Genomic DNA, 23,757 nt, shown 5'->3' on the forward strand with positions numbered 1-23,757 from the left:
TGCTGTTGGTAACAGAATCTTGTTTTTTTTTTTTTTTTTTTCTGCTAAATTTTCCCTTTTGTCCTTTTTGGGTTATATCTGATTCCTTAAGAGGAGTTTGAGCTGTTGACTTTCTAAACAAGAGTGTGGAGAATAAAAATTTGCCTGTATGTATACATATTTAATGCAGATTGAGCAATTTTTATCTTTAGGGACAATTATAAATATTGTGAACATAGATGTTGGATTTCTCAGCGTAGCCCCGGGTCCAAATATTTGGTCTTATTGTTTCTATAACTACAAGCACATTTTTAAGACTGGTTGCTGTAGTCTGGGTCCAGAAAATATACTTTAGGAAAGTGGTAAATGGATTTTAGTATTCCTTTTAATAACTTTCCATTATTTTAGCGGAAAATTGCTAGCTGAAAATAGCATTCAGGTTCTTCAGTAATGTGGACCAACACATCTTTTCATCTTTACCTTCTGCCATTCCTCAACAAAACTTTTCCACCAAACCATACAGGATTTTAGTCCCAAAAACTTGTTTGTTTCTTTCATGTAGCCACATCTTTGTACAAGCTGTTTTAGGACATTCTCCTAGAATGCCAATGAAATCCTTCTTCCCACCTTGACTTGTAACCACCCTACTATTCTCTTATTTATCTTTCAAGTTTCTGTTCAGATCTCATTCTTAAAACTATTTTTGCTCTCCCAAGAAAGCTAATCACTCCTGTTTTGCCACTGTAACTCATAATACTATCTTCTATATTTTAATTAAATATATTATAGTAATGAGTACACTAGAGTAATTACAACTCTATTGGTTTGGCTATTATCCCTGCTAGACAGGCACTAGGCTCAGAGTAAGTAGTCATGTAATTGTTAAATGAATGAGAAAGAAAGGGAAAAATATTGCCAAGAATAAGTGTTTGCTCTTTCCCATCTTACAACATGATCTACAAAATTTCGGTGATTAAAATAATATTAGGGAATGATGTAAGATCAGTACTTGGTTCACATGGATTGACTTAGTCTTCTAGCTTATTTACCAGCTGTGGGAGCTGATCTAATCGAAGTCAAATTTCTAATTCTGGGCTCTAAGAAGACTAATTTCAATTGTCAGATTAATACAAATCCTGAAAGAGATAAGAAAGAGGATGGTAGGCTGATAGACACGTTCCTGGAGAGATAGGAAGTATATTTAAAAGTAAAAAAAATCTGGTTTTTCCCATGCCCATTACTACCCCCAGGGTCCCCAGCAAGAGTCTGGGAGGCTAGAACATTGCCAAATTGATGGGGAAATGCCAGCCTGGAAATTGCTACACATAGATTCTGGGGAGGTAATATGGAGGTGGGGTAGAGGGCAGAATAATACAGAGGGACTGATGCAAAAACCAACTGTCATTCTTGAGCAACTGGAGAGGAATGGGTTAGAAGTGCAAACTGTTGATGCTGGGACTTCCCTTCCACAATGACTCTGCAGTCCAAAGCTTGGGGAAGCAGTTATAGAAGCCACCTCAGGCCAAGCCTGGGATAAGAGTGGTTACAGATAAGCTACCCACCCATGAGTTCCCACCCCATTCTACTTTCATATGTTCTTATATCAGATCTGATAATAGCCCTGCAATGTAGGCAAGGCAAAGATCATGACCACCATATTACACTTGAAGGTGTCAAGTCCTAGAGATGTAGGCCATGAGACAGCCTCTTCCTCTACTCAAATGTTCAATTGCTCTTACCTCACAGTCCCTCCTTGAATAGAGCCGGGACCAAGCTCTCCTTGGAGTCACCTGTCCATCTAACTTAATAGTTATTCATCTTTCTATACATTCAATTTCTCCATTTCAATTTTTTCATATCATTTTTCCACTGATGTTAATTCATCTCAATCTAGCTTTTGTTGAGTAAAAGATTTCAGTTATTGATTCACAAGATATTATTTAATAACTCATACTGTGTGCTGTGCTAAGCACTATCCAATATATCAATGAATAAAACACAGTTTTTGGTAATCTCATAGAGCTCCTAATCACAAAAATGCAGTATGTACAAGCAAGGAGGTTGCAAGCAATAAACATAAATTGAACAAAAATAAATTATTCCATATAGTAGAAATTGCTAGAAGAAAATCAGTAGGGTTTCATGTATGAGGGAAAAGGGATAGGAAATATATTTTATCTAGAGTTGGCATGAAAATTGTTCGATGGAGAGGATATTTTATGCTGACCTGCAGGATGAGAAGGAGGCAGTCATGGGTTGAAGGGAATTTCAAAGGCTCTGAGGTAAGAAAAAGCCAAGGTGTACATAGTCTAGATCACTCAAGATGATAACCACCTAAAGGAAGCATGGTATTCAGAAAAGACATTAAGTGCAAACTTAGGAATCTCCTTGCTTTTAGTTCTATCCTGGTAAGAATTATTCATATGCAGCAGAAGAAACCTAACATGTAATGTGTATTTTTATGTGCCAGATATGAGCTACATGGATTTTTGAGATTTCCTTAAGTCTCAGCAAGATCATTTGTATAATGGTATGGTAAAACTGTTTGTTTTTTTTGAGGCTACTGTACCTTGGAGAGAGGAGATAGTTTAATCAATTATCTCTCCCTTCAGTTAGGAAGCTGATGCCCTGGAAGATAAAGTGCTTTTGCCTCTGGTTGTGCATTAGATATATACATTCTTTAACTCTAAGCCTGATCAACTATGATAAAGTTGAAAGAGTATCATATGAACTAAAACTAAGTGGGTAAGTCAGACATTATTCCCAGGAAGAAGTCATGGGTAGAAAAATTCCATTTTAAAAACAGAATGAAGAAGTTATGTGATGAGCCTTTTGACAGTATGTTTATTTCTTGAGACGCCAGCAAAGTTTTTCTTATCAGAAGATATTACCAGGAAGAGTAGAAATTGCAGCACAGTGTTCTCGACTGATAAAGCTTATGTTGGTGGGGACAGAGATCCTGGAAGTAAGTTATGTGTAAAGTCCAAAATCTATGTTGTGTTCCTAATCCATTTTGAAGTTTTTCCAGTAGCCATTTTTGCTGTTGCCACTACAGCTTCTTCCCCTCTTCCACTCTTTTCTTCTTCCTCTTCTTCTGGTCTCTGAAATTTACAATACTTATGGTGGATACACCCAGTTATATTTTTAGGCTCAGAATCAGTCCAGCACTGATCCTTATATCTCATATCTCAGATTGAAGAGAGGATTGGACAAAGTGAGGAAAGGAAATTTAGAAGAGAAAAAGGATGACAAGGTGAGAGAGAAATGAACAGAAAGAAAGCAGAGAAAAGGAAAGCAGGGAGAGGAGGAAAAGATAAGCTCTTCCCATTGACTAGCAGCCTTACCAATCCTGCTTCACTAGTCAAAGAATTTTTCTAAGGCCTAAATATTTTCCAATAAAATAGCATTTGATCTTGATTGAATACCCAGTACATTGGCTGTGAAGCTTCTCAAATTGATTCTGTCAACAGGAATAAAATGTACTTGCATCTACAAATCCTCTGAATCTTCCCTAGTCCCCCATGCCCACTACTGCTTCTACTGGAGAGCGTAGAGCTCTTTTTGAACAGGGGTAGGAGAAAATTCAGATTCTATTTTTCTTCTCTCCTTACACACTGATTTCAACCAATAAAATCATGATATAATAGAATAGTCATCTGGAGATATCACAAAGGGGAAGAGAACTCTCATTAATTGAGGTAGGAAAAACAGGGCCTAGCAGGAATTACAAACTTGGAAACAGCTCAATTGCCCATGAACTGGAGACTGGATAAAGAAGTTGTGTTTTTTTAAAAAGTAAAATGGAATACTAATCAGCCATAAAGAATGAAAAACTAGAGATATTTATAGCTAAGTGGATGCACATTGAGGCCATACTCTTAAGTGAAATTAATAAATTACACATGTGAAAATACTGAATAGTTTCCCTGGTGTAAAAAAGCAAAAGTGTAAATAAGGATTAAAATATATAATTGATATTGTATAATAGGAAGAAATGTCTAAAAGAGTAGAGGAAATGGGAGGGGTAGGGGAAAGGTAAAAGGGGAAAAGAAAAAAATATGAAAAGGAAAAACATGGAAACAATGTCTTTGTAAACAGGGAAGGGTGGAGGGGCTGAAGGGAGGGCTGGGGAGTGGGGAAAAATAAGAACTTGATAAGTCATGTGTAGGTACAAGATCCCAATGATGAGTGTAACTGAATTGTATACCTAATATGTACCAGTATATTTAGTAAAGATAGAAATAAAATTTAAGGTAGACTCAAGAGGTCTGACTGAATGTTAAAGAAGCTCATCAACAGGATTAACTCAGCTGAAACACACACACACACACACACACACACACACACACACACACAATGCTGGATCAGTGTTCTCAGAAAGACTGGAAGAAACAATTCAAAGAGCTCCAAGTGGTCACTGTGTTCATTATAGTGTTCAAGAGACAAAGAAAAGGAAGGTGATTGTGACCCTTCCTTTCACTCCACTTTAGTTAAGGAAATTTAGGAAAGAAAGGATATGTTAAGGTCATCTGATACCCTTTGTGCTGTCATCCATGTTCTTCTCAAGAAGCTTTCTGATTAATTTGGCCTTCAAAATATATTTGTTTTTGAGAGCAAGAGAAATTGCTATTCAGCCAACCTGAGCCTTCCCAGCACTTTGGGAAATTAAAAAAAAAATTATCTGGAGTATGCATGCTTCCTGTGAGTTTGACTTGCAGGGTCAGTTCATAGAGTATGGTCAGATCAGTTCTAGGTTTCTTCTCAAAACTGTACTTTTGAGCTTATGCATTGCAAAAAACTGAACCCTGTGCTCCACTGCTAGAGATTGCTGCTTGAAAATCCTTATTCTTGGAGGATATTTCTATCCCACAATCGCTGTTATTTCAAGAAGTCAGATTTGCTTTACAGATGGGGACACAGAAACCCAGAGAGGGGGAAAAACCCTCCCACCTTTCCACAAGGGTTAGTAGCAAAGCCAATATGTAGGTCCAAGTCACAGTTTTTGCGTACACACTTAATGTGGATCCTGTAATCTCTCTTGGCCTCTAATTCAGGATCGGGAATTGTATGAATTCTTCAAAAATCAGTTCTTAAATCAATTGAATTTAATTTTTCTACTAACCTTCCAAGGAACTGAGGTCTGAGGTACAACTATAGCTTTGCCTTTTAACTGATTCATGTATGTATGTATGAACCTATTTATTTTTGGTGCTTGAGTTGAACCCAGGACCTGACGCATGATAGTTAAGAGCTCTGCCTCTAAGCTACATCCCCAATTTACATGTGTGTGTGTGTGTGTGTGTGTGAGCGTGTGTATGTGTGCGGAACCAGGGATCGAACTCAGGACTTTGCATTTGTGAGGCAGGTGCGGTGACACTGAGATAAATCCCCAGTCCCCCAGTTTACCTTTTGACTTTAGAAAACACAATTCTTTTCTCTAGTCTGTTTGTGGTGAACCTAAGGCATATGTGCTGCATGCAGGCTGCTTGCATCATTGAAAGCTCTAAAAGATTTGCCATCACTGCTTAGTTCATGCAATTCTGGCTCTCACCATCTCTGTTTTGAATTTTGTCTTCTATCTTACCTAAGGTGACAGTAATGTAACCCTGGTCGAAATTATGTTTATCTATTTTCAGTTTTATTTCATTATGTGCATAAAAGGAAGTGGAGGTTTGGATTACATTAATCATCAATTCAGTTGCTGTACTAGTCTATCTTTATCTTCAGCCAGATGCTGATTTTGGATTCTTTCATTAAAACCTCCCTGCTTCTAGATACAAAGCCCAAGAAAAGAGAAATTGCTTATATCTGAAGAGACTTTGACCAGGGTGGAATTGGAGTTATCTACTGAACAAATACGAAAGGATCTATGATCCGAGATGGAGCCAGGTCATGGAGAACAACTATTCTTTCAACAGGTTTTTAGTCAGATTTAACTAACATGTATAAGAAGCATGTTTCATATTGGAATTTACCCTATGGATCTAGAAATCCAAACACAAGTAAGTAAAAGAGGATGCCTAGTAAAGTACATCTTCTAGGCAGATAACCTAAATGCAATGCGATCAGGCTATACTTTCAGTATATACAAAGTACAAAAGAGAAGAGACAATTAGAGTTTCTTAGAGGAGATGATAACTGATGAGGAGATAATAATTTACCTGGGCATGAAGAATAAAAACAAGGTCTTCTGAGAGAATTAAGAGGCCAGAATGTTTTCTAGGCCCATGGAGATGTATGTGTAAAGGCGAAAGAAGTTGTAGTTGAAATATAGGATGGGTGGAGAAAAATGAAGACATATCTTGAAGATATATTGTGAAAATTCCTGACTGATGAGTTTTGAATGTCAGTGGATAGGCACCTATCTTTTTTAAGCAGCGCAAAATCACCATTAGAGTTCCATTGTTAAAAAGTGATCTTGTCAACAAATGCCTAATCTAGGTGAAAATCATTATTAGCTAATAATGAATATTATGTTCACTTTTTAATCATCCACTTTCATCTTCATCATTAGAAGCAAGATTTTAATACAGGCTTTCTGAGAACCAACTTCATGAACTTTTATTCAGCTAACATTTCTTAGTTACTCTTTGCCAAACACTGGTGTCACAGAAATCCGTTTAGATACATCATATCTTTGTCCTTGAAGGAACTTCAGATCACTAGTGGTGGACAGGTAGGGACACAAAATACCACACTATAAGGTAGCAAGTGTTATCATTGGAGTACAGTATTAATAAAAATATATGTAATTGTAGTAAAATATAACTGATCTTTCTAGCATGGATTTCTTCTGTGGAAATAAAGAACACCAGATGAGTAAGGTTATTTGAGATGTATGGTCAAGAATGTGAGGAATTAAACATTTGAAAGATAAAGTCAATATTCAGTTCACTACTGATATGAAAGTGGAGAGATACAAAAGGAATAAACAAACACAGATCTACAAGGAACAAAAAGACAGAAGTACAGAATCTAGAGAAACACAAATATGAAAAGAATCAGGAAAAAAGAAAGCCATTAATAAAATCAAGGAGAATAGCTACAAGATAGGTGTATTTGAGGAATGTGAGTAAAAAAAAATATTAAAAAATCCTCACTGACCATGATTCTGGATAAGGTACTCTGCTAGGTACTAGGGATACAAAAGAAGAAGACAGTCCTTAAACTACAGTCCTCTGGCATGAAGTTAATCTTTACATCTCACCTAAACCATAATTTTGTGGCTTCTGATGATGGAATTCAGTCTTAAAATGGAGAATATCTTCTAAACCAGATAATGATTTGGTCATCATGCATTGCATAGGTATACATATGTCAAATTGCAATACTATAACTCAGAAATAAACACAAATATTATATATCCATTACAAAGAAAGAGGTAATGGCTGAGTCATCAGTTACAGAGACATTAAAGGAGATGAGGGTTAGTGGAAAAGCTCATGTCTTTATTGATTAGGAATTCATGATAATTTGGTGACACTGGATAAAAAGTACAAAAATAAGTATAATGAAGATGAAGAGGTTTAACAATGAAGCAATCTATGGAAACGACTTTTTTGAGATCACATTGAATGGGTGCTGGAAAGGAGTATTTTAAAATTTAGTTGTAAGTTGAATATGTTTGTACACTAAGAGATCAAATAAAAGGGACAATATAAGATGAATCTGAGAAAAGGCCATTGTGTTGATGGCTATTGTGAGAACACAAATAGATTCCAGTTCGAAACCCCCTTTGCTTGGATTATAGTCACAGTAAATGGTTCATAAGAGGCACCAGAGTCTGGGAGCTGCAGCTTGCAATTCAGGGAAGACTGTTTGGAGCAGAAGTAGGATTAAGGGAGAGGAAGTTGACAAACCACATTAGGCATGGTTTGAGATGAGATGTGAGGATCAAGTTCCTGCCACAGGAGCACAGCTCATGGCAAGAGAAGTAAGACAATCTCCTTCTTTATGACCTTTTAAAACTTGAAACAATTCTGGTTTTTTAAAAATATTGGTGTGGTTCAACTTTGAAGTAGTGGAGGAAACTAACAGTCTTTCCAATTGGCATGTAGTACTGAAGACAATGGGAAAGTTAGTTTGAGCTTCCATTCTGCTGATTACTAATGACTTGGAGTAAGTTTTATTTTTTTTAATTCTTTTCCTCATTGGGTTTATTGGTACATTTTAGGCATACAGTACAGTTACATTCATTATTGGGATCTTGTAATTTTACATGACAGGTTTTGGTTCTCATTTTTTCCCTTTGTTCCTGCCCTCCCTTCACCCCTTGGAGTAAGTTTTAATTTGAGCACTGTGAAGTTCTGTTTCCTCTTCTGTGAAAAGGGGACAATCACCCATCTCTAGAGTGGTTATGATTACATAAGAGGATGTGCCTTAAACACCCAGCACAATATCTGCGACATATTACTTACTCTTCAATTGTTGGCTCCCTTCTCTCACTTCCTCTGTTTTTCTAGTCCTGTAAGCATGATGTCTTCTCCAGCATCCTCTACCCTCTGTCAGCTCTCTTTCCATTTTTTATTGTTAATAATATGAGAAAGCCAAAACACAAATAAAGAGCAAAGTAAAAGATAGATAGTATAAAGGATCGAGATCTTTTTCAAATGCAAAGGGGAACAAGAGATGGGGGATTGCGGAGGGAAGGAAGGGAAAAGGATTAAAATAACAGAAAATTGAAAAAAAATGGAAATAGAGCTTTTGTAAATGGAAAAGGGAACAAAAATTGGAGGGAGCCGGGAGGGGTTGGAAGGGAAGGGCACCAAAATCAAAGTGTGTTATGCACATGTACAAACTCTCGACAATTAATGTAATCATTATGTACTGCAAACAAGTGCTAAAAAGATATGAAGGCCTGTGGATATTGGAAATCCTTAACAGTGTTCAAGAGCTAACAATCTCACACACAGATTCAAGATGGTTACAAGGGTCTGTAGAGCTTTACCTCCTTCCCTTCCAGATCCATTGCCAAGCCTTTTAGATGCGCTAGGCAGCTTCCATGTACCTAATAGCATCAGTAAATCAGAGAAGTAGGCATAACGTATAGTTAAAGGCACTTGGAAGGTCCAAAAGTTATCTTTCCTTGTTAGAGAGCAATAACTACTGAGAGCTCCAGCAGGTCTCCCTCCAAATCGCATGGGGACTTATATTCAAGCTCAGTCGCAGTATCAAAGGAATCTCCTCTGAAGCCTACACAAGGAGGCTTCAAATATTTGTATTATCACTTTACAGTTTCGGAAAATATTTTCACATGTTAGGTATTGATATAATATATATGTAAAGTAAGTAATGTAAATAATATGGTTATGTTAAATAGCAAATAATATTTATTATAATAAAAGTAACAGACAATAATATAAATAAGTATAATTAATGTTACTGTTTTATATAGATATAATGTTACATACATATGCAAGGCCCAGAGAACTTTACTTACTCTGAATCATGTTTTAGGTCCAGTTTTAAACATTTTTAAGGGACAACTTCTCTAAATTCTCCTACTAGAGTAGGTTTACTATATTTTCTCTCACAACACCCTGTACAGTACTTGTCCTAAATAACACTTATATATTTGTGGGATACTTTGGTAATTGTCTAATTGCACCATTTTAATATGAGTACCAGAAAGGCAAACGCTCCGACAATATTGTTATTTTGGTATCTGTCACCAAATCAACTGAAAAATCCATAAATTTTAGAAGAGGGCTCTTAAAGGCCATTCATTCCACCCCATATGTAATGGGGAGACTGATACTCAGAGAAAAAAAGGAAATTTGTCAATGTCATACTCCAAGCCATGGCCCAACTGAGCCTGGCACTCAGGTCTCCTGACATTCTGACTCAGTTCTGACTCAGGTCTCCTGATATTCTGGCTGTTCGTAATGAACCTTCAACCTTAATTGCTTCTGAATGCCAGGTCACTGGGGAAGATGAATGAAAAAAAAAAACAAACAAAAAATGTTCCGCATCACTGGTCATTTGAGAGATGCAGATGAAAACAACACTGAGATTCCACCTCACCCCAGAAAGAATGGCTGCTATCAAGAAATCAACAAATAACAAATGTTGGTGGGGTTGTGGGGAGAAAGGAACCCTTCTCCACTGTTGGTGGGAGTGCAGACTGGTGCAACAACTATGGAAATCAATATGGAGATACCTCAAAGAGCTGGGACTAGAGGTTCCATTTGACCCAGTCATCCCTCTGCTGGGTAACTTTCCAAAAGAATTAAAAGAATCATATCACAGAGATATATGTGCACCTATGTTTATAGTGGCAAAGTTTGTAATAGCTAAAACTTGGAAACAGCCCATTTTACCATCAGTTGGAAACTGGATAAAGAAGATGTGTTTTTTCTATAAAATGGAATACTACTCAGCCATAAAGAATGAAAACTTAGATTCATTCGTAGGAAAATGGATGCATATTGAGGATATACTCCTAAGTGAAATAAGTCACACGTGTGTAAATACCTAATAGTTTCTCTGGTGTGAATAAACTGTAATAGTACATGAGAACCTAATGATATAATGGACAATGTGAAATAGGAAGAAAGGGGCTAAAGGTGTAGGGAAAGTGGGAAGGGTAGGGGAAAGCTAATAAGGGAAAAGAAAAAAATATGAGAAAATGAAAAAATGGAAATAAGTGTTTGTAAATGGGGAGGGAAGGAGGGGGTAAAGGGAAGGCAGGGACAAGGGGAAAAATGAGAACCAAGACCTGTCATGTAAAGGTACAGGATCCCAATGATGAACGTAACTGTACTATATACCTAAAATGTAACAATAAACTCAGTTAAAAAAGTCAAAGCTTTCAGAATTTGCATATCACCTCATTTTCTGGCCAACATAAAGATAGCATTTTTAAACAACAAATATTTATTGACCTCCTGCTGTAAACAAGGCTGTTCTAAGCATTAAGAATATAATTATCAAAGAGATAAAAGCTCTGTCCTCTTGGAGCTTACATTCTAGTAGGGGGCATAGATAGTAAGCAAAAGTATAAAACTCTGGAAACAAAGGCAAAAGGCAAATTACAGACTAGTGGAAATATCTGTACTTCTTACATATAAAGGTAAATCTCACAAATATATAAAGAACTTCAAAAATAATTAAGAGAAAGAAAGGCTGCTGTGTGCCTGTGCACCCAGCTCTTGGGAAGTTAAATCAGAAGGATAGTCAAGAATTCTAGGCCAGCATGGACTGCATAATGAGTTCAAGGCCAGCCTGAATTGTGTAATGAGACCTTGTCTTAAAAAACAAAAAAGAAAGAAAGAAAATAAGGAAAGAAGGAAAGAAAGAAAGAAAGAAAGTGATACTGCTATCGGAGTATGTATTTTAAAGAAATGCAGTTTTGTTTTTTCCAAATATTTGCAGTAGGCTATTACAAGTTGGTTCCTCATTTCCTTTCTTCCTTGTCTATTCAAAACCGTTGTTTTGTAGAAACCCTTAGGTCGACCATTGTAGGAAACAGATAAGAATGGTTGGTTAGGATCACTTCAGCTATTTCTGTCATTAATGGAACCTTCTGAAGGACTCTAACTGGGAGTTAAGTGTGAGTGTGAAGATTAGAATTGATTTGCTTTTCTGTGTTTAAAGAACATTTTTGTCTACTTCATTTATTTTGTCTTTTTAAGGATCTAAGCAAAGGTCAGCTTCAGCGCAGCCCCTTCCCTAATGATTATAAATTGAAAATTAATAGGGTTTTCCTGGATAAAACTGCCCATGTAGACTAAAATGTTAAGTGTCTTGAATTAGACATTTCTTAAACAAGTAGATTGTTGCAAGATTCCTACTATTCATTGATTGTGACATGGCATTTAAATCCTACCTCTACCATTTCGTAGTTTTAACATACCATAACTGGAACCTCAGGTCATCCATTAAATAAGGATAATTATTGTATCTCCTTCATAAGGTTATGGTGAGAATTTCATAATCTAATACATGTGAAGTACTTGAAACAATACCTCACACTTAGTGAGCTCATAATATTTGTTCATTATTGCTATTACAGTAAAAAATGGGTATCTTAGTAGGTACAAGTTCTCTGCCTGATTTCTTCCAAGACATATTTGGTGTGCTGGGTAGGACTTGATGTAAATATTAGTCTACTACATCTATACATTTTAAAAATACTCTTAGGCTTATATTTAGCCTGTTGTATCAGTAGTCCCTGTATTCGTATGAGCTTGTCATATCCTTTCCTACCTCTGTACAGTGATTCAGGTCCTATCCACACTCTGCTTCCAGGAAGCATTTCTCTCATTAATGGCCCTATTATCTTTCAAGTGCCTATTAAGATGTTGCCTCTTTTGGGAAGTCCCTAATCCAACCAGTCATAAATAACTATTCTTTGCTCTTTGTCTTCATTACCTAGACTCAAGAATTACTAGGTTTGGATATTGAAGGACATTTTACTACCTGTGCCCTCTCTAGCTTCTGATGTTTCACTGGGTAAATCCCAATCCCAAATCCTCAACAGAGTATACCAGGCTTTCTTCAGTTTGCCCCACTGCATAACTCATAACTGTTACCTTGCTTTGTGCTGTTCTTTTCCGTGCTCACTTTATTCCAAGCTAAATCAGCCTCCTTATCTTCGTGAAGTTTGCCATATTATTCCTTATCTCACAGCCTTTACACTGATACACTGTTTCTTCTGATTGGAACTGTTTTTGACAGTTATTCACTCGGCTCCCTCCTTTTTATTTTTCAATTTCACCTCAAAAGTTACTTCCTCTGTTGTGTGAGAAACTGACAGTGTAAATAAGGACCCGAAAAAATAATAGATATTGTGAAATAGGAAGAAACTGTTCAAAATTATACTGAATGTGAGATACTTTTTAGATAATTAAAATGTCTTGTTAAAAAAAAGTTAACTTCCTCTGAGTGTAGAGAACAAATCTCAAAGGTGAAGGGGATCAAGAGATGGAGTGGGGAGGAAGTGAAACAATAAGGTATGAAAACAAGGAATTGGGTTGTATTGTGTACATGTACCAATGCAATGCAAAGAATGTAAACATTATGTACTATAAACATATGGAAAAAGAAAGGGATCGAGATGTGTGGAGGAGGGAGGACGGGAAGGGAACGGGGGTGAACAATAAATTTAAAAGGCGCTATGTACATGTACCAACTTTTCATAAAGAATGTAAACACTGTGTACTACACTCATGTACTAATAAACTAAAATCAAATTTTAAAAGTTTAAAATGTACTTCTTCTAAATTTTTTCCTAAAACTAAACCTGGTGGAATAGTTTCCTTTGTTATGTGTTTTCCTAATTCATTGGAATTCTCACTTTCTTGTTATTCTAACTTGTATTTCTTCAGTATCTATTTTCTACCACACTATGAATGCCAAGAAGGTAAGCATTTACTTATCTTGTTTACTTCTCTATAGTGAGTGATTCACAACATGTCTGACACTTAGAGTAACATTCAATAAATAATTTATTCAATAAAAGAATCTAGTACAGACTCGATTTAGAGATGGAAATATGGAGGACAAGAGAGGTTGAGGGATTTGCTCGAGGTTACATAGAGCATAAAAGTCAAAGAAAAATCTATGTTCAGGTATTCTGATGACTGGTGCAGTGCTCTTTTTCATGCATGCACCTGCACTATTTTACTCACTGTTTTACTTTTATGTATTTATGTAGCAGTCTGGCTCTTGGATAGGGTTGTGAATTCCTTGAGGGTAGGTAGGGGGCCACATCTTCTACCCGTTCCGGCTAATATGGTAGCCATAAACCACATATAGCAATTGAACGCTAGAAATATAGCTAGTCTATATCGAGATGTATTGTAAATATCTTATTAATATACATATTGTTTATAAGTTGAAATAGAATCTTTGGATGCATGGGAATCAATAAAATATATTATTGAAATTAGTTTCACATATTTATTTCTCTTAGAAATTAAAATGGAGACATTTAAAATATTTATTTAGTGATCCTTTTGAAAATAGCAATAATGAACCCATTACATATTAATATAACATTTTAACTATGTTGTGTACATCTTGCCCTTGCAAACTTCCTGTCTTGTTAAAATTTTAATGTAGCTATTAGAATATTTGTAATTCATATTCTATTTTTTATTAAGTTGTTATATATTTCTATTCTGTTTTACATCTATTTTCCCCATTAGAGCCAACATAAGATTTGTAGCCGGTATCTACTGCTGTTCAATGTACCCTTGTTGAGTAAAGCTGATCTGTAATTACTGGATTAATTGCTATCTCTTATCTTTACAATATCACTGGCTTTGTGGGGAGCTGTACAATAAAACTTGTTCCCAGACACAGGTGCACAAAAAGTTCTTTAATCCTGAACTGAGAAATTCTACACATTACATCAGGCTTTGCATTTCGCCTCAGGAAGCCACTGTGTAATCCTATGCAGAGCAATCACCAGAGAGGAGATGTAGTGTGTTCACACTGAGTTCTTGCACAGGAAATGGCCATGGCTTTGCAATTGTCCCTGGGGCCTCTTTGAAAGGTTTCTGAAAGAGGTGAGGGTGACTGAGGAGAGAAATGAACTAAAAATAAAAGGAGGTCTTCTAAATTTCTTCATGGAAGCAAGATAAGCCAAGGAATGTGGGAAGTTTAGGCCATAAGGTCTCCTTCCTTTATGTATCTTTCATTTATTCATTCACAGTTCTGGAAAAACTAGTTTATTCCTTGCATTAGAATGACAGTAAGGGATCAGAAACAGTCCGTACTTTGGAAAGTTCTTTGTCTCCTGGGGCAGACAGATACAGACAGATATTAATAAGCTCAGTGCAGCAGTTCTTTTTTTTTTTTTTTTTTTAGGCTAGAGGATGGTAAGATAGGGAACAACTATTTTTGCTGAGGTGGTTAGAGAAAGCTTTCAAAAATAAAGAATATCATTATTTTTCTCTATGTTCTTTAAGACTGAGCTAAAGTCTTACTTTTAAGACTAATTTCTACTTTCTATCACCTCCTTGTCTGTCACTCTGAAACAATTGTATCTCTCTTATCTATTCCTCCATGGTACTTTTTATGTTTTTGAAACCATTTGTCACTTTCTGTAGAATGACTAGTTCTCTGATTTTATGTCTGTCACCCTTCCTCCCTAGCCTGATAAATCCCTCTATCTGACATGGTGACCGAGGTTGTGTAGGATCATTCAAGGTTAATGAGTTACAGAGCTGAGTCTATAACCCAGGAGCTATAATCTATAGTCTAAGACACAGAGACTTTTTCTCAATGTTCTCTGTACTCCAGCATTGAGTGTTTAAATGAATGTGTCCACGTGGGTCCCCAGCACTGCCTGCCTACTCCCTGTCAACTCTCTTCCCTTGTCTCTCATCACCCTCCATAAGAATAGTGATGGAAGAATGCATCCAAAGTGGGAGGCTTCTTTTAATTTTGGTTGTTCTCAGCAATGGTTTACACAAACAACTACTTTTTTTGTACTGGGGATCGAACTCAGGATCTTGCACTTGTAAGGCAGGCACGGTGCCACCGAGCCAAATCCCCGGCCCTGCACAACCAACTTTTAAGAAGAGGTTCTTTGGGCCAGGTATTTATCTCAGTGGTTCCACCTGCTTTGCAAGATCAAGGGCCTGAGTACTATCGCCGGTACCAAAAATAAATAAATAAATAAGAAATACATAAATAAATAAAATAAAACAAAAAAATAATAAAAAGAGGTCCTTCTTTACTTGTGTTACAAAGTTAGCCCTTTCTATCATGAGTTTTGTTTGGGGGGGTAAAGAGGAACTCCAAGAAACGCAGTGTCCTTTGTTCTAATTCAGGCCCTCTGCATGGGTGGTATAATTCATTGACCTTCTAGCTCCTAATATTCATTCTGCGGCCTGAATGCTGTGAAACTCAAAATGGACACCACCAATTAGTCCCCTACGTGAAAGCATTGTCTGCAGATATTCCTTCCTTGTTAAGAAGTCAATGTAGTACCTTAACTGATAGAGCAGAAAAAAATGAGTGGGTGGCTGAACTCAATCTCTATGGTGTGAGTTGAGGAAGGGGGTGTCCTGGCAAAGTGCCCACAGGACCATCTTGCTCTGCCTCAAGCTTTAGTCAGAAACCAAAAATAAACAGGAACTAAATCTTTCTGAAAGCCCGATCTGGGGAAACTGGTCTCATGGCCTAAACTAATAAATTAGTAGTGTGAGTTCTTTTCCCAGGCTATCTCCAGACAGAGCCTTGTGCCCTGCCACCATAAGGCAGCCCAAAGTGAGTATAGAGGAAGGCGCAAGTTTGAATGGAGTCATAAAGAAACCTGGGAATATTTGTGTTAGAGAGGCAACCAAGACTATCTAGTCCAACCTCTATTAGCTAATTGGGAAAACAAGGCTCATGAACTGAAACAGAGCTGGTATTAGGACCCAGAACTTCTGGCTCCAAGGATGTACTCTTTTCTGTTGAGCCTGAATATATAAGTCTATATGTGGTGTGGACATATTATTTATTAGACTTGAATACTGTCTAGAGCCCCACTTCCACTTCTGTAGGCTGAGGACTATACCCTGGCACTGCAATCATTTAAGGCTAGCCCAAGGATATTTTGAAAGCACCTCAAGAATTGCCCTTCTCATTCTCTGTATCAGTGGAATTCATGAGGGACTGCATCATGGAAGCATTTTCTTTCTGGCGGTAAACAGGCACTTTCTAGGGGTTGAAAACATGAGGCTGTAGGAAACCACTTACTTTCTCTTTATATTTATGTCTGATACTCTTACCCTGAAGGTTAGAACTGAATTTAGAGGTCTGATACAATCGTCCCTTATTTGCAGCAAATGTGGGAAAATAGAAAAAGCCTAGCATTTGGAATCTGAACTGAATTTGAATTCTGCCCTTGCCATTATTTTCTAGATTTATTTGCTTAGATAACTGACCTTTTTTCCAGGTGCTCCAGTGCCCTCATCCATATATATAAAGATAATTATAATACCACACCAGAGGACTATTGAGTAAATGAGATTATGTACATAAATCAATCTAATAAATGTGAATTTCCTTCTATCTTTCTATAAATCCCTCGGATGTCAGACTGTGATATAGCAGTGCTAGTACAGCTAGTTTTATCATCATGTGACCTGTGCAGTTTCACAGAGCCCTGTGCTTGGAAGGGCACTACACTTGCTTTAATGCTCTGCTGTCACCATCTTGAAATTCTTTTTTTTTTGTTGTTGTTATTTTTAATGGGCCTGTCACTTTAATTTAGTACTGGGCCTTGAAAATTTTGTAGCTGGTTCTGTGCACCAGAAGAGAAGTTAGAGGTAAAAGGAATATTCCACACCCATAAGTCATGCTGACAAAATGAGAAAACATATGATTTAGAGTTGACAGAAATGGGATCATTTTCCAGCTTTGCCACTACCTTGTTTTGAGATATTGGCTATTTCTTTAATCCTTCATTGGCTTAATTTGTCAATTATGACAAGAGGAATTTTTGTTAGTGGCACAGCTCTGACATTCCAGGATCCCCTCAGTTACTCAAAGGAAACTTCCCTGCTCCGAGGTAGAACTGGGATAGCCTGTGCTTTCTGTTCTCCCTCTCTGCAGCATGGGATGCCAGTGTCTGTTGGAGGTTGGCTGAAAGTGGGTGGAGACACAGTAGTGGGAACTATTGCTGCAGTAGCAGACCCTTTCACAACAGCCCTGTTTTGTCATTTTGTATCCAGATTTCCGTTGGCTAACCTCAGCCTTATCTTCCTCATTTCTGCTTCCTCTTTAAGACACAGAGGGTCCTACAAGACACATGACCTTCCTGCTCACAACATAAAGCTCAGTTCTCTCTGCCCTCTACAGTTTGACTCAGCACCAGAGAACCTGTGTCCTCTCCAAGAACAAGACACCACTCCAGTGGCAGGTATAGTACCATTTAGTCTCTTCTTGGATTCCTGAACTGGGGCAGTGTCTATAGTAACCAAGGGTGGATTGGATTGGCTCATTCCGTTCTTCTCAGATGCTCATCAAAGATTCAGGTTCAAGGATGAGAAAAATGAAGTTTCCTACTGGCTTTCCATATTGAAATCTTTGGAAAAGGGGGCTAGTATTCTTTTCTAATGGAAACCTCCTTTATTTAGAAGACAATAAAATTTTATTTAGACTCAGGAGTCAAGAAATTTGAGTAGCAATCCTGGTTTTGTCACTTATCCAATGTTTATCTTTAGAACTGTCTCCATTCTAGGACTCAGTGTTTGATTCTTTTCTGCAAAGAATAGGAAGAGAAAGATTCAGTGTCTGAGTATTTTTTAAAGAAGAGGACGAGAAGAATTAGCTGGAGGCTGTTTAAAGACTTAGTTTTTATATTCTTTATTTAATAATTATCATCTACCCATTGAAAAAGGAGATTAGAGTGAAACTTAAATATGTGTGTGTGTGTGTGTGTGTGTGTGTGTGTGTGTGTGTGTGTGTGTCTAGGCAGGGCTAAACACATGCGGAAGGAAAGCTGGTAGTGATATCTATATATAGCATTCTCTCTGAGAGGTATGATTCAAAGGTGAAAGGCTGTTTTTTTTTCTAGTCTTACACTTGACTGCTAACATTCCATAATTAAATGGACCTTCAGAAAACACCTACAAATGGGAGATATTGAGGTCCAGAAAGAGGAAGGAATTTTCCTAAGATCACTCAAGGAAACTGTGACAGAGCTGACTCTGGAGTCCCAGCCGAGTGCTCTTTCTCTTCTGTCCTAGGAGAAATGAAATACCAAGAGGCAGGACTTTCCCTGAAATTGTCCCAGTTTATCTTCCTTAAGCTGGGTCCAATCTGTATAATTTAGTCATGGTCCTGATTAGTTCTTTCTCCATTCACTTTTCATATAGTTTATTTATTCTGGGTGTTCAGAGATTTCTCAAAGGTTTACTTACACCTCCATCTCCAAGCCTATCCTCTCCAATTCCTTCTTTTAAAACTGGCCTATCCTTTGCCTCACTCAATACTAGTGGCTTTATGGAGCTCTCCAATGGAGGATTTATATTACAGATGACAAACATGGCATTTCTTATACTTCGATGGACCAACAGAAGAGCTTTAAGAGTTCCTCAATGCCAACTCATGTAGGTACTCATCTCTTCTTTTATGAGACTGGCCAACCTTCTTCAGGTGAATCTTCTTTTTCTGGAAAAGTGAAAGTGGAAGCAATCTACTTATAGCTCAGCCTCTGAATCTTTCCATAAATACTGGGGCAACATGGTATATAAAGTTTCCAGTCTTCTTGAAGTAAATAACATCAGCAAATAACACCAGGATAAGTAGGCCTTCATTCTGAAGCTAGTAGACTAGGAAGGCAATGGTGACAGAAGCTACCAGTCTGTTCCTCTTTCCCCTGCCACTGCAACTCAAACTCATTAATCAGCTTCCTTGGCTAGCTTCCATCCACAGCTTCAGGGGTTGAACCAAAGTCTCCTTGAACTCCTATGTAAGAGGGTCTGGGAAGCTCAACAACTTCCAACAACCCTACCAGGTAAGTCATCTTTTCCTCATTTCTAGAGAAAACTGAAATTCAAAGAAAAGCTTACCCAAGCCATAACTGGCTAGTTAGTGGGCAAGAGTACATTAGAACAAATTTGTCTGATTCTTTCCATGTTTCTATATATAGTGACCATAGCTGCTGCTTTGTCAGAGAATCACACTTCTGAATGGATTAAGGTAGATTAGGTAGATAGAGAAGTGAGGGGTTGGGAAAGACAGTTTAGATCCTTAACTTTGAGGTCACTGCCAGATATCACATTGGAGAGAAATGTCACCCTTTTGTATTTAACTAACAGAATTGAGGACAAAACACTGATTATTATTTCTTGCTGAAAAGCCTCACAGGAAAGTTTTATATTCCCAGTAATCTTGGAATATTTCTGTTTTTTCATGCCACTGTTTGACATAGAGCAACTATTTCTTATCAATTAACTGCCCAAACTAGGAAAGACATAGATTTTATACTCATATCCTAGCATTTTAAGTGATAGGATCTGGGTATTGTTAACTTTGGAAGAGGTTCCAGACCTGACCCTGGTCCTGGCAGCTTCTTTATTACCTGGTGGTTATGGGTTGAAGGATCCTAGTGGCACTATGCAAACTACACTGCCTGTTTTTTTCTTTATTGCAGCAACTCTTTATTGCAGCTTCCCTGAGAGATGTACAAAGCAGGGAGGCAAAAGGACCAAAGTGAGGAAAGCTAGCGGGCACAATGGGATGACATAAGGCTTACCTCCTAACTGTAAACAATATACTATGTGGCTTTGCTAGATTTTCCCCAATAAGATACCTTCAGTTCCTTGTTTAAAGCTTTGAATGAGTGAGACTAGATGATCTCTAAGGCCACTTGTATTGCTTCCATTCCTGAATCCTTATGGGCTAAGAACATTATGTTAGAAAGGGATGAGACCATAAGAAATTGCTGTCACTTCAATCCCAATTCTGTTATGTCAAATTTCAATAGCTCTTGTTTTATTTCTGCTGGCACGGACATCATTTTAAAACATTTGTGGTATATAAAATAATAAACTAAGGACTTTGCACGTCTTATCTCACAAAAAATTTATGAGGTCAGCGTTATACACATTTTTGTGGCACTTAGGATTGAATACAGTGAGTTTTTCCTGAGCTATATGCCTACTTCTCTCTTTAAATTTTGAGCCAGAGTCTCACTAAGTTGCTGAGTTGTTTAGGCTGGGATGAAACTTGTGATCTTCCTGCTTCAACCTTCCAGATTGCTGGAGTTATAACACCACACCTAGCTCCTTATACATATTTTGTGGCTGTGGAAAACTAGAGCTCACAGAGGCGAAATAATTCACCTAAGCTTGTCCAGCTAGTTAACGGTGGAACTAGTATTCAAGTCCATATTTAACTTAAAAGTCTATGGTTTATAACCACAACACTGTGACAACACAGTTTAGGATAATTGTGAAGAAGGTGAAGGCAAGGGCACTGACTCTGGAGTCTGATCCTTTCTACAAATTATGGAGGGAGAATGATGACCAAATTATCCCCTCTCTGCTGCACCAAGCCTTGGAATCCCTGGAAATGCTATAGCTACAGTACTTAGATTAGTTAAAAGAACCCCAAGATGAGTACTTAGGATCCCTCTTCTGGTTAGGGACCTGATGCCTATATCGTTTACTTCACTGTTCCAGTGTTTTGGGTGCTCCTTTCAACCTCTTCAGGTTGTCTGAGGCTCACAGTGTGGCTTCACCACTGCTTCCTCTTTCTTTCCCTCCAGGATCACATCTTCCAGCAAAATCTCACCATCCCACAGAAGCCCTTAACCCGATGACCTGCAGTGCCACACTCCGTGTATTTGACAAGCTGAGTTGGACACTCCATGTGGTAGAGTGTCAGTTTGTCAAATACCCCAAGTGCGGCACATGCCTAGCAGCTCCATCTGGGGCAGATGGGACAGAAGAAATAGACGGCCGGCTGGATATGAGAATGCTCACCCAAAATCAAACTCTTCCAAGTCATACTTCTGTCATTCTGAGGGAACCAAGGCATTGCATGAAGGGTTTTGGAGGGAGGGAGGGAGACAGTTCTCTGAACTCCAACCTTCGGTTGTTTCTACACACATTGTAAGAATGCTGAGAAGCACATAGTAATCTTGAAAAAGAATAAGGATATGGGGACATAGATGCTCTTGAATTTTGTTTAATTCTTTTCTTTCTTCACATTCCCCTTCCAGTCTCACAGTCAGGGCCCCGTAATTCTCACAAAACAATCATCACTTTTGTGACAGAGCAGGACACAGAAATCCACTTTGTTGTAACTCATTCTTAACTTCTTTTGTTCTCATTGAGTTTATTGGTACATTTTAGGTATACAGTACAGTTACATTCACCATTGGGCTCTTGCACCTTTACATGACAGGTCTTGGTTTACCTTCTAAACAAACCTTTCCCTTGCCCATCTTGTCTCTTTTCCTCTTTCCTTTTCTAATTCTCAGAACATCTCCATTTCGCCATGAATGTCCAGTCCTTCTCCATATTTCCTGGTCTCAGCAAAGTTTAGTCTCTCTGGGGACTTTTGACAGTTAACCTATGCTTTTTCTTTCTTCATTCACAAAACACTCTTTGCCTGGGTCCTGGTATGTGCTACTATATTTTCTACCAACCAATACAAACTTTTGCATTGCTATTGATATTTTTACAGGGATATTTTGCAATTACATGTGAGCTGCTAGAAGATAAAATTTTTTACTTGATTACTGTCTCCCTTACCAAAGCCCATTATTATAATTTAACAAAATATTCAATAAAAATTTACTGAATGATTAATTTCACTAGCTTTGGCCTTGATTTATTTTCCATTTATTTGCTAGCTTTGAGTCTTTGGGCCAAATGTCACTCGGGATTTTGTGGAAACAATGAAACTGCAACGGAGAGGTGAGGGAAGTAGGGGTAAAGGGATAAAAAATGATCAAGACATGTTGTATTCATGTACCAAGTCCCCCAAACAAATATAACTATTATGTATTACAGACATACACTGAAAACATCAAACTTTGGATCCCACAAAGCTAAGGGGTGTATGAGGTAGTAGCCAATTTGGAAGGTTTTTTTTTTTTCTTCTTGAGAAGTAAGGCAAAGGGGTGAAGATGGAGTATAAAAATATAGGCCCAGAGGGCAAATGAATTTTGGAATTGATCATGCAAAGTTATACAGGCACTTTATCGCAGGATTTTAGAACCTTTAATATTTTAATGTTACATTGGAAATCCCCAGCATAGAGCTATAGAACGAAGCATTTCCCACTCTCATCTGACCACAGGAATTTTTCCCCCATGACTATTTCCTGGGTCTAATATTTCATAGAAGTAAAATTGGAAAACTTTCTTTTTTATTTTTTTCCTCATTGAGTTTATTGGTACATTTTAGGTAGACAGTACAGTTACATTCATTGTTGGGATCTTGTAACCTCTACATGACAAGTCTTGGTTCTCATTTTTTCCCCTTGTCCCTTCCCTCCCTTTACCCCCTCCTCCCCTCCCCATTTACAAACATTTTATTTTCATTTTTACATTTCCTCCTATTTTTTTTCCTTTCCCTTATTACCTTTCCCCCACCCTTCCCACTTTCCCTACACCTTTAGCCCTTTTCTTCCTATTTCATATTGTCAGTTATCTCATTAGGATTGGAAAACTTAGAGAAACTTAGCTTCCCTCTCTTCTGGGGATCTCCTCCCCTTTTTATTTTTATTTATTTATTTTTCATTAAGTTCATTGGTAATTTTTAGGTATACAGTACAGTTATTTTCATTATTGGGATCTTGTACCTTTACATGATGTATCTTGGTTCTTATTTTTTTCCCATACCCCAACCCTCCTTTCACCCACTCCACCCATCCCTATTTACAAAGACTTTGTTTCCATGTTTTACTTTTCTCATATTTTTTCTTTTCCCTTATTTCCTTTCTCCTACCCTTCCCACTCCCTCCTCCTCTCTTTTTTACGTCTATGCTTTCCCCTAAATAATAATCTAATAAGACGGATCCCATGTTAACAACCTATTTTTGTGTAGCTATCCAGAAGCCTTTTGCTACTACTTTACTTTGAGTTAAAAGTCACTCTTTCTCTCTGTGTTTCACTTTTTAAATCTGCCATGTGGGAGTATTAGACGCTATACTCTCTAAGCTCTTTAAGATGAAAGACTCTGAGCTACCGTGGAGGTCTAGGGTTCTTATGGATGGGAGTAGGAAGGGGGGGTCCCTGAATTTATGACTCATGTCATTTGTGGAAATGCAATCAAAATTCTCTCGTCAACCCCAGGAATTCCTTTTTCTAAGGATAGTAGA

At 37.6% G+C, this 23,757-nt stretch overlaps 1 long non-coding RNA gene across 1 annotated transcript; it reads left to right on the forward strand.

The window, feature by feature from the left end:
- The first annotated feature begins 17,759 nt into the window (after positions 1–17,759).
- Positions 17,760–22,187, forward strand: LOC109118301. The gene is made up of 3 exons (XR_002025617.2): positions 17,760–17,839; positions 18,958–19,031; positions 21,194–22,187. It is a non-coding gene; the product is annotated as an uncharacterized LOC109118301 (long non-coding RNA).
- The last annotated feature ends 1,570 nt before the right edge of the window (positions 22,188–23,757 follow it).

Source organism: Fukomys damarensis, unplaced genomic scaffold (assembly GCF_012274545.1).
Source record: "Fukomys damarensis isolate Sample0158 unplaced genomic scaffold, DMR_v1.0_HiC HiC_scaffold_39, whole genome shotgun sequence".
Taxonomy (NCBI): domain Eukaryota; kingdom Metazoa; phylum Chordata; class Mammalia; order Rodentia; family Bathyergidae; genus Fukomys; species Fukomys damarensis.